General features: G+C 39.4%; 1 non-coding gene across 1 annotated transcript; it reads right to left on the reverse strand.

Annotated features, from left to right (window-relative positions):
- Nucleotides 1-11,400: 11,400 nt before the first annotated feature.
- Nucleotides 11,401-11,507, reverse strand: LOC121227465 (small nucleolar RNA R71). Its single transcript, XR_005925073.1, has one exon. It is a non-coding gene; the product is annotated as a small nucleolar RNA R71 (small nucleolar RNA).
- Between the last annotated feature and the right edge of the window lie 523 nt (nucleotides 11,508-12,030).

Raw genomic sequence — 12,030 nt, forward strand, 5'->3', positions numbered from 1 at the left:
CACATAATCACTTGGCCGATTTTGCTAGCATACAAGCCTATGACCGAATGTCCTTGACCTCTAGTCACCTAGATTTTTATTCTTTAAGCCTCATCCAACTCATATTTTTCATTGACAACCTCCTTAACTTCAATTTATTCACATCTTTAATCATGCTACATTCGACCATTATTTAACAATAATTCATGCATCCTTTTTATTAAACACTCAAAATCAACCATCTTCATACCTCATCACCAAAGACATCAAAATACCAACCAAGAATGTAACATTCATGGCCGAATATCATCTCCATCAATTAACAAAATTTGAACCATGGCTAGGTAGATTTTCACTTACAACTTAAAATATACATGAATCTCAAAGAATAATATCAAACATACCTTAGTCTAGCAAACCACCATAGCCGATTTTCTCAAGCTTTTCCCCCTTCCTTTCTTTCCTCTATTCGGCCAAGGATGTTCAAGAATGAACACTTTTTTTTTCTTTCTTCAATTCACGGCAACAAGGGGGTGAGACCATGTTATTTTTTTTCCATCACCCTTCCTTTCATTATTTAATTATCATGGTTATTATTTTATTTTCCTTACCATACATCACTAACACAACATGTTGGTGACATGTTTCCACCCATAGCATGGCCGGCCACTACATATTAGGGAGGGGGAATTTGACATGCAAGTCCCTTTTTCTTCCACATGCACTAATAGGTCCTCATGCATTGACCTATCACATTTTAAAATTTTCTCATATAAGTCCTATTGACTAAATTCACATGCAATCGACTAAATCGAAGCTTGAAATTTTCACACATTCATGATTACATATTCTAGACAATAAACATCACATTCAAACCTTTCGGTGACTCGGTTTAGCGGTCCCGAAACCACTTCCCGACTAGGGTTAATTTTGGGCTGTCACAACTCTCCCTCACTTAATAAATTTTCGTCCTCGAAAATCTTACCGGTAAATAGGTTTGGATATCGTTCTTTCATCGAGCTCTCGGGTTCCCAGGTTGCTTCCTCGATCCCGTGTTTGAGCCACAACACCTTAACCAACGGAACCCTTTTATTTCGCAACTCTTTCACTTCACGAGCTAGGATACGAATCGGTTCTTCTTCATAGGTCAACTCAGATTGAATTTCAACTTCTGAGGGATTAATCACATGTGACGGATCGGATCTATAACGTCGAAGCATTGAAACATGGAAGACATCGTGCATCCTTTCAAGTTCAGGGGGCAAAATCAATCTATATGCAACCGGCCCCACTCGTTCGGAAATTTCGTACGGCCCAATGAATCTCGGGCTCAACTTGCCTTTACGGCCAAATCTGAGTACCTTCTTCCGAGGTGACACTTTAAGAAACACTTTATCTCCCACCTGATATTCAATATCCTTTCGTTTTAAATCCGCATACGATTTTTGACGATCTGTGGCTACCTTCAGACTTTCGCGGATTACCTTTACTTTTTGTTCGGCATCTTTAATCAAATCAACTCCGAAAATTTTACTTTCACCAAGCTCGGTCCAAAACAATGGCGTACGGCATTTACGACCGTACAAAGCCTCATACGGTGCCATCTTAATACTTGATTGAAAACTATTGTTGTAAGCGAATTCAATCAAAGGTAAATACCGTTCCCATGAACTACTGAACTCGAGGATGCAACATCTCAACATATCCTCAAGTATCTGAATTATCCGCTCGGATTGACCATCGGTTTGGGGGTGAAAAGCGGTGCTAAAATGCAGCTTCGTACCCAAAGCTTCTTGCAATTTCTTCCAAAATCGCGAGGTGAATCTCGGATCTCTATCCGACACGATAGAAATAGGTACTCCATGTAATCTCACAATCTGAGAAACATACAATTCGGCTAGTTTATCCAATGAAAAATCCGTACGCACGGGGATAAAGTGAGCTGACTTAGTCAGCCTATCAACAACAACCCAAATCGCATCCTTCTTACTTGCGGACAATGGCAGTCCGGACACAAAGTCCATTGTGACTCGGTCCCATTTCCACTCGGGTATCATGATCGGCTGAAGTAACCCTGAAGGCACTTGATGTTCCGCTTTCACTTGTTGACATATTAAACATCTCGAAACAAAGTCGGAGATGTCTCGTTTCATACCACGCCACCAAAACTAACGTTTCAAGTCGTTGTACATTTTCGTGCTCCCCGGGTGAATTGACATTCGGCTACAATGGGCTTCGTTCAGAATCATCGGAATGAGTTCCGAATTCCTTGGAACACACAAACGACTTCTAAACCTCAAACAACCATCATCATCAATCTGAAACTCCGATTCCTTGTTCGGAACACACTCAGCTCGTTTTGCAACCAATTCCTCATCGACTTTCTGAGCTTCACGAATTTGATGAGTCAATAATGGTTTGGCTTTTAATTCAGCTACTAACACATTGTCAGGTAGAACAGACAAGTGTACATTCATCGCTCGCAAAGCAAACAGTGATTTCCGGCTTAAGGCGTCCGCAACCACATTAGCCTTTCCCGGGTGGTAATCAATGACAAGCTCGTAATCTTTCAATAATTCAAGCCAACGTCTTTGTCGCAGATTCAAGTCTCGTTGAGTCATCAAATATTTGAGACTTTTGTGATCCGAAAACACATGGCACTTCTCACCAAACAAATAATGTCGCCATATTTTCAATGCAAACACAATGGCGGCTAGTTCAAGATCATGGGTCGGATAATTTCTCTCGTGTGGCTTCAATTGTCTTGACGCATAGGCCACAACTCGACCTTCTTGCATCAATACGCAACCCAACCCAAGTAGGGATGCGTCACTGTAAATGACAAACTCTTTACCCGATTCGGGTTGCACCAAAATTGGAGCTTCGGTCAGATGAGTTTTCAGTTGATCGAAGCTTTTCTGACATTTCTCCGTCCATTCGAACTTAACATCCTTCTGAAGTAGCTTTGTCATTGGTGTGGCTATCATCGAGAACCCTTTGACAAATCGTCGGTAATAACCGGCGAGCCCTAGAAAGCTCCGGACTTCGGTAACATTTCTCGGAGGCTTCCAGTTAAGTATGGCTGAAATTTTGCTCGGGTCAACCCGAATACCCGATGCGGATACCACATGACCCAAGAAGCTAACCTCTCTTAACCAGAACTCACACTTACTGAACTTAGCATATAACTGCTTATCCCGCAAAATTTGCAACACTAGCCTCAGATGCTCAGCATGTTCGGTCTCATCTCTTGAATAGACCAAGATGTCATCAATAAACACAACTACGAACCGATCCAAATACGGCCTGAAGATCCGATTCATCAAATCCATAAACACCGCAGGGGCATTAGTGAGCCCGAACGGCATCACTAAGAACTCGTAGTGACCGTACCTCGTTCTGAAAGCAGTTTTGGGTACGTCCGAATCTCGAATCCGCAACTGATAATAACCCGATCTCAAATCTATCTTTGAAAACACCGATGCTCCCTTTAATTGATCGAACAGATCATCAATACGCGGTAACGGATACTTATTCTTTATCGTCACTTTATTCAGTTGACTATAATCAATGCACAACCTCATGGTTCCGTCCTTCTTTTTCACGAACAATACTGGTGCACCCCAAGGTGAGAAACTCGGTCGAGCGAAACCTCTATCCGTCAATTCTTGCAACTGAGCTTTCAACTCTTTTAACTCGGTTAGTGCCATACGATACGGAGCGATCGAAATTGGCGTAGTTCCAGGTACAAGCTCAATACCAAACTCTACCTCCCGAACAGGTGGCAAACCCGGTAACTCTTCAGGAAAAACATCCGGGTATTCACAAACCACCGGCACCGATTCGGGTTTCTTTTCTAACTCCTTGTCATCAAGTACATACGCGAGGTACGCTTCGCACCCTTTCCTTACATATTTCTGGGCCAACATTGCTGATATTACAGCTGGCAACCCCCTTAAGTCCGCAGACTCAACTCGGATTATTTCGTTATTTGCGCACCTCAAATCGATAGTCTTGCTTTTGCAATTCACAACCGCATCATGCGCAGTTAACCAATCCAAACCAAGAATAACATCAAACTCGTCGAACGGCAAAAGCATCAAATCGGCCGGAAAACAGGATTCTCGGATTATTAGAGGGCATCTCTTACACACTTTATCAACAAGTACGCATTGACCCAACGGGTTTGATACTCGAATTACGAGCTCAGTAGACTCAACAGGTAGAGTCTTACTGGTTGCTAAGGTTTCGCATACATATGAATGAGTAGAACCAGGGTCAATCAATGCAATCACATTAGTATCAAAGAGAGTGAAGGTACCAGTGATGACGTCGGGAGAGGATGCCTCCTCTCGTGCGCGAATGGCATATGCTCTAGCAGGAGTACGGTTCTCGGCTCGATCGGCCGTATCAGAGGCCCCCCTCTGACTACCACCCCTGCCTCCTAAAATTCTCGGTGGTCTACCTCTAGATGTCACTCCACTAGGTCTTGCACCTTGAATCTTATTCTTCTCATCCAGCTCCGTGCAATCTCTAATGAAGTGGTCCTTCGAACCGCATCCGTAACAGGCCCTGCTAGTAGACTTGCCCCAACATTCACCTAGGTGTCGTCTTCCACATTGGGGACATTCAGGTTTCTCGTGACGATTATTGCCCACACTAGCTACCGAAGTAGCTCGGGAGCCCATCGATGGTCTTGCCCTGATGGAAATTCCCGCAGTCGCCCTCGACTTATTAATGTCCTCCCTGAACTTCTTTACAGCTGAGAACGGAGCTTTACCCGTCGATCTTTTACGATAATCTCTAGCTTCAAATTCAGCCTTCCTCTTCTCCTTTCCAAGTTCTTCCACCTTGCAGGCTCGTTCGACTAGTGTTACGAATTCCTTTATTTCCAAAATACCCATTAGTAGCTTTAAATCTTCATTCAATCCTTCCTCGAATCTTTTGCACATAGCAACCTCATCAGCTACACACTCCCGAGCATACCTACTGAGTCTTACGAATTCATGTTCGTATTTAGATACAGTCATACGGCCTTGCTTGAGTTCCAAGAACTCCTTACGCTTCTGATCAATGAACCGTTGGCTAATAAATTTCTTCCGGAATTCCGTTTGAAAGAAGTCCCAAGTTACTCGCTCGTTCGGGACTATGGAAATCAAGGTCCTCCACCAATAGTAGGCTGAGTCTCGCAACAAAGATACAGCACATTTTAGACATTCATCGGGTGTGCACGACAATTCATCGAACACCCGAATGGTATTATCAAGCCAGAACTCGGCCCTTTCGGCATCATCAGTTACTATGGCCTTGAACTCCTCGGCCCCACGCTTCCTAATCAAGTCTACAGGTGGCTTACTCAGCCTCACAGGATCAGCGACTGATGGCATTACAGGCTCTTGGGGTGGATTATTCAAATTTGGGAATTGTTGGACAGCCGGGTTGGTTCGGGCATATTGCGCGACCCACTCATTCATCATGGTAAAGAAGGCTTGTTTAGCCCCCTCACCTTGATTATTCGCAGATGACTGAGGTTCAACAAGCGGCGTCCCTTGTGCAGGAGCAGCCGCTACGCTCTCAACGTCATCCGCTAGGGTTCTTTCTTCACCGGGATCCATTTACTAATCAAAACAAAAACATTTCAACCGTCAGAAGTCATCACCCTTTTAAACATTAACATTAAGGCATGTATAGCTAGACTCATACGTGCTATGGTAGTCCTAGAACCGACTAAACCATAGCTCTGATACCAATCAAATGTAACACCCCGAACCCGAAACCGACACCGGAGTCGAACACGAGGTGTTAACTGACTTTAACCCCTTATAAAATTTATTTTCCAGACACTGCCCAATCTGTGTACTAGTCGTTTTAAAAATCATATCTTGAGTTTCGTAACTCGAAAATCAATTTCGTGATTTTTCCCAGAAACTAGACTCATGTGCCCATCTATGTATTTTTTTCTAGAATTTTTTGTCGGGCCAATTAGTACAGTTTATTAGTCAATGTCTCCCATATTGCAGGGGTCGACTACACTGACCTTTTCCCATTACGACTTGGATATCTCCCTACACGAGGCTTCAATACTGATGCCGTTTGTTTCTATGAAAACTAGACTCAGAGAGGAATCTGTACATATATGGTACGACCCCTAATTATCTCTGGTTAATTTATAATGAATTTCCAAAGTCGGAGCAGGGAATCCAGAAACCGTTCTGGCCCTGTCCCACAAAAATCTGATTATCTCTTAATATACTACCCATATGATCTTTTCGTTACTTCCTCATGAAAACAGACTCATCGAGCTTCGATTACATAATTTATTCATCAATTAATTCCACTCCTACTATTTTTAGTGATTTTTCAATCTCATGACACTGCTGCTGCCAGCATCTGTTACGAAAGTAACTAGGTCCATTTCATGCCTACCCTTGATCCAACTCAATCGAACATTCGTGCCATTTTCGCATGGCTTAAAGTTTACATGCCAAAGTTCAAACACAACTTAATAGCTTATACATGCCAAAATGTTCTTCTAAGCCAACTAAGAAGAAAGTACCAAAACTTGCTATCCGGTGTGATGACTTCGATGACGGCCTGACCCCGCAAAAATAGATGAGTCCAAGCAACCTATAATGGGTGACAAGGAAACACCGAGTGAGTTTATAACTCAGTAAGTCATAAGCAATGCACTACTATCCATCAATAACATTATCACAAGAGGAAACAAAATGGAATGAGACAATTTACTCCATCCATACCGAACCATACCATAGTTCCTCCAACCTATCGATTCAATTTCATATCAATTCATGCATTCACAATCCATATACTCATCAATAGGACATTGAAGCATTTTCATAAATCAATTTATTTTCGTTACAATCAAACAACAAAACGGCCTTTCACCCATCCTACGATAAATTTTATGTACGTGACTTCAAGTATAGTTATCACATAGGTTCAACTTACCGAGCTCAACACCAAGTATAAGCATAGCGCATATTAGCCATGTACTCAAGACACTTACCCGATCCGCTGTCCGCGATCGACTCAATAGTGTCGCACACATAGTGTCCATAATGATTCACGAATGTATATTGAGCCCGCACACTCAGTGCTATATAATCAACTCGAACACTTAGTGCTACGTAATCAAATCGCACACTTAGTGCTACATAGTCAAACTCGCACACTTAGTGCCGCATGGTCAATTCGCACACTTAGTGCATCATATTCATTTCGCACACTTAGTGCAACATAGTCAAATCGCACACTTAGTGCTGTACAATTCAATTCCGCGCACTTAGCGCCAATCTCATGGTCATAAATGGTTATACCCGCACGTTTAGTGCCGAGATCAACAACTCAGTACATCTTACCTCTTTTCTTTTCATTCAACAATTTCATCATCACATACGTACATGCAAATATATATATGTATATTTATTCATTCCATTCAGCATCAAAACATAAACATTATGACCATTTGAAATAATACCAACTACATGCTTAATGACTTACCTCGTGTTGGGTAAGACGGTTCCAACTCGGCTACTCGATGACCTTTTCTTTGCCTTTGCTCGATTCACCTCCTTTAACTCCTTGAGCTTAATCAATAATTTAACTAGTTTAACCACCTTGCCAAATATTTACAATCCAATTTCACATGTATATGTATGTTAGTATATTCGGCTAATAACCTCATGCAACTACCATATCATCAAAATCTAATCACCCATGCACATGCATTAGGTAAGTTACCTTTGCTAATTTTAAACCCAACATCACACAAGCTCTCAAGGGATGGCCGAATGCTTCTTTTGTTACCCAACTAATCATTCGACAATTTCATCCCCTTTGCCACCCTTTTATGCCTAATTATCTAAATCAAGATAAGATCATCAACATGCCTAACCATAGCTGAATGTGCAACATTAATCTATCACCTCTATCTCTTAAATACTATCAAGTTCATTTACTTCTAATTTCTTAAGCTCCACATCTTAATGCCCATTATACATAATCAAATTTAACATCATCTATATATTTACTCATATGGCCGAATATACATACCCCCATATAATATCATTTTCATTCCATTTAACACTTCATTTCCACCACATAATCACTTGGCCGATTTTGCTAGCATACAAGCCTATGACCGAATGTCCTTGACCTCTAGTCACCTAGATTTTTATTCTTTAAGCCTCATCCAACTCATATTTTTCATTGACAACCTCCTTAACTTCAATTTATTCACATCTTTAATCATGCTACATTCGACCATTATTTAACAATAATTCATGCATCCTTTTTATTAAACACTCAAAATCAACCATCTTCATACCTCATCACCAAAGACATCAAAATACCAACCAAGAATGTAACATTCATGGCCGAATATCATCTCCATCAATTAACAAAATTTGAACCATGGCTAGGTAGATTTTCACTTACAACTTAAAATATACATGAATCTCAAAGAATAATATCAAACATACCTTAGTCTAGCAAACCACCATAGCCGATTTTCTCAAGCTTTTTCCCCTTCCTTTCTTTCCTCTATTCGGCCAAGGATGTTCAAGAATGAACACTTTTTTTTTCTTTCTTCAATTCACGGCAACAAGGGGGTGAGACCATGTTATTTTTTTTTCCATCACCCTTCCTTTCATTATTTAATTATCATGCTTATTATTTTATTTTCCTTACCATACATCACTAACACAACATGTTGGTGACATGTTTCCACCCATAGCATGGCCGGCCACTACATATTAGGGAGGGGGAATTTGACATGCAAGTCCCCTTTTTCTTCCACATGCACTAATAGGTCCTCATGCATTGACCTATCACATTTTAAAATTTTCTCATATAAGTCCTATTGACTAAATTCACGTGCAATCGACTAAATCGAAGCTTGAAATTTTCACACATTCACGATTACATATTCTAGACAATAAACATCACATTCAAACCTTTCGGTGACTCGGTTTAGCGGTCCCGAAACCACTTCCCGACTAGGGTTAATTTTGGGCTGTCACATCTAGTGGTTATTATTATGCCACTTATCACGTCCATGATATTGTGTCACTTATTACGTCCATGATTATATCCTTATATTTTTTACATTGAAGGGAATGAAAAAGATCTAGTAGGGTGGACTTCTAAACATACCAATATACTATTTATTTAAAGGCAACTAGTATCACAAAAACATATCGTGATAATTCGATTAGATTTAAAATAAATAATAATAATCACATATTGATAACTCTTGAAAAGAGTTATATTTCATGCCTTTACATCTAGCTAATTGCCTGTATTTAGGTACATTGAGTTGCATTTTAGGACATTCCATTAGTATTTTTCTTATTTCAACATTACATTAGGAGCTTGGACTGTACTTGAATGCTAGTTATTTTTAATTGCTTTTGGAAGGGTTGTGTGTGGTGGTGGATTGGTAGGTGCAGGTTGAGGAACAAGAAGTAAATGAATGAATGTTTGCTGGGGCAAAGGGTTGGACAGTTTGTCAACACAAATGTTGTGGCAATGCCGAGAAGATATCTAGTCAGCGTTCAAAGTGTAAAGGTTTTAGGCCTAGTTGAACTTGTACTAGATATATCTACTTGAAAAAGAGGGAAGAAAATCATGGACTATTGGATTTACCCTAAGGAAAATGATTATAAAAGCCAAAGAAGGAAACTCTAGAAGGGGCGGAGAGAACAAAAAGTAAAACCTTAGGCAAAAAAAAAATAGAGGGTAGTGACTGAGTAGAGACGAGAAGAGGAAGGCCACCACAGAACATTACATTGCTAGAGTGTGGGTTGCATAAGTGAAAGCTATCTTCTCAAAGTTCTTCCATTATTTCTTGATTACTCTTCGTGAATTAATTTAATGAAAATGATGTTGAATGATACTTTGGATTTTAATTTTAATTGCCAACTCATGTGCTAGATCTCATAGGGTTGGGATTACTTGATGAAACTCTTATTTTCTTTAATGAATGAAGCGTAGATCTACTATAATACTCTGTTTCATTCAATGGTTTTTTTATTATTATAAAATTACATGTTTGCAAACTCTAGACATAAATGGATGTACAGTATATTCATTAAATTAATCTAATTTTGACAAGGTTAGGTTAATGAGATCAAAATTGAATGATATGTGCAAGTGTTCGACCGAATACTAGTAGCAGCCTCTAAACATAGAGTAGTGTTCGAAAAGAAAACAAAACAGTGCAAGGTACCGTGCTAAAGGCCTATAGACATATATGGCTTAAGACAAGTTAACTTGAGGTCTTGTTCTCGAAAGAAGCGAACCATTTTAGAACTCTTCTAAGCAGTAGGTTGAGTATGGTTTTGTCGAGGCATTACTATTAGTAAGGGCAGTTCTTAGTAATCCTGACCTTTCAAATCAACATCGTAGACTCGTTATCCTTTGCCGTAATGTCTTTGCCATAAAATATTTTTAGTTGTTTACTTGTTCGTTTGCATATTATTCACCTAATTATTCTTGAATTTTCTATTGCATTCTTACTCTTATCTGGTCATGTCATAGCATTTTTCATTACTGCACGTATCATTATTCATTCAAATTACCACTGCAATCTTATCACTATTTTTTTCATAAAATTAATCATAACTTACTTTAATAATTTGACCAAATTATACTATTCTAATCCCTATGGAGACAATCTCACTCATCACTTTATTACTTGTTCAACGTGTATACTTGCACAATTTGCAAATCATATTCACAAGTGACAAGTTTTTGGCATCGTTGTCAGGGATTGGCAATTGGTGAAATTTTTATTTTATTTTATTTTGTTTTCTTAGCTTTATTTAACTTAGTTGTATTTAATTTCTATAGGTTGCCATCAATTTATGAGAAGAGACATCCCTGCTAACAAAAAGTATCCTTTTGATTGAGATATTGAAAGAAATTTGTGAAGGAGAAGAAGGGAGTTATGTAATATAGCTTGGAAATCCTAGCCTAAATTATCCTGGTCTCAATGACGATCCCATTATTCATCGTGTGATAGACGATAGAAACAGACCAATTCAGGAACATGCTATTCCAGTTTTGGATGATTTGAATCTAGGATTAGTAAGACCATACATACAAGCTCAGGAATTCAAGTTGAAACCAGTAATGTTTTAGATGTTGCAAATAGTAGGACAGTTTGGTGGATTACCTACTGAAGATCCAAGACTACATTTAAGACTTTTTCTAGAAGTTTGTGACTCGTTTAGACAACAGGATGTTCCTGAAGACTCATTGCGGCTTAAATTGTTTCCATATTCCTTGAGTGATCATGCAAGAGCGTGACTGAATGCTTTGTTATTGGGAACAGTGGCAGCATGGAATGGTCTTTTCCAAAGATTTTTGCTAGGGTATAATCCACTAAATATAAATGCAAAGCTTAGAAATGACATCATATCTTTTCGACAAGCGGAGGATGAAATGCTATATAAAGCTTGGGAATGATTTAAAGAATTCCTTCGAAAATGTCCAATGCATAGATTCCAACACTGAATGTTGATGGAGATATTTTATAACAGGTTGAATGCACATACGATGATGGTTGCTGATGCTTCTGCCAATTGTACCTTGTTGGATAAATCTTATAATAAAGCTTATGAGATTTTGGAAAAAAATTACCAACAATGATTATCAATATCCTATCACAAAAGTTGGGACGGGTAAGAAAGTTGCTGGTACCATGGAGCTTGATGCAATCACTTCATTAATATCCCTAATATCTTCTTTTGCTAGTATGATCAAAACAATGAAGAGGCCTACTGCAGTCGAGGAGATGAAATCAGTTGAACTACATGTGTTTGATGAATGCCCATCAAACCCACTATCTGTATACTACATGGGTAATTTTTTAACCAAAATAATAACCCCTATTCCAACACCTAGAATACAGGGTGGAAGCAACATCCCAAATTTAGTTGGAATAATCAAGGTGCGGGGAATTTAAACAATGTTGTGAGACAGAATGCTAATAGTGCACTGCCTGGTTATAATCATCCTATGCTGAGG

This window comes from Gossypium hirsutum, chromosome A03 (assembly GCF_007990345.1).
Source record: "Gossypium hirsutum isolate 1008001.06 chromosome A03, Gossypium_hirsutum_v2.1, whole genome shotgun sequence".
NCBI classification, from domain to species: Eukaryota; Viridiplantae; Streptophyta; class Magnoliopsida; order Malvales; family Malvaceae; genus Gossypium; species Gossypium hirsutum.